The 465-nt window shown below is 48.6% G+C and overlaps 1 protein-coding gene across 1 annotated transcript in view; it reads left to right on the forward strand.

Moving 5' to 3' along the window:
* LOC119586485 (transducin-like enhancer protein 4) overlaps window positions 1–465 on the forward strand; it is a gene marked incomplete in the record, with an annotated part of 158,632 nt that overhangs the window by 62,055 nt on the left and 96,112 nt on the right.

Here is a 465-nt window from a genome sequence, read left to right on the forward strand (position 1 = left end):
TTATTATTTAACCGAAAATAGACCTCCGAACTTCAGTTATTCATCACAAAAGCGGGTTTTTCAGCTGAAGGGTCGCGTGGAATGGACGGGTGGGGTGTGGGGGAGAGGGGGGGTGAGGGGATAGAGGGGAGGAGGAGGGAGGGAAGGAGGTGATGGAGGGGGAACGGGAGGGAGAGGGAAGGGGAGGAGGTGAGTTGAGGGAGAGGGGAGGAGTAGGAGAGGGGGAAGAGGGGTGGGGGGAAGCGAGTTGCATGTCTCTCGGCCATTAAGTATTATTTCCAGGAACATGACGGCAGATTCTTCATGATACCAACTTTTTGGTTTCAAAGCATGTCATTTTGCTATCGTGATAAGTGGTATTATTTTTTTTTATTCCCCCTCTTTCATATATATCTTTTTAAAATGAAAATAGAGAATCTCCCCCTCCCCCCCCCTTTTTTTTTGGCCTCCTTTCTTTACGCGTGT

This window comes from Penaeus monodon, chromosome 21 (assembly GCF_015228065.2).
Source record: "Penaeus monodon isolate SGIC_2016 chromosome 21, NSTDA_Pmon_1, whole genome shotgun sequence".
Taxonomy (NCBI): domain Eukaryota; kingdom Metazoa; phylum Arthropoda; class Malacostraca; order Decapoda; family Penaeidae; genus Penaeus; species Penaeus monodon.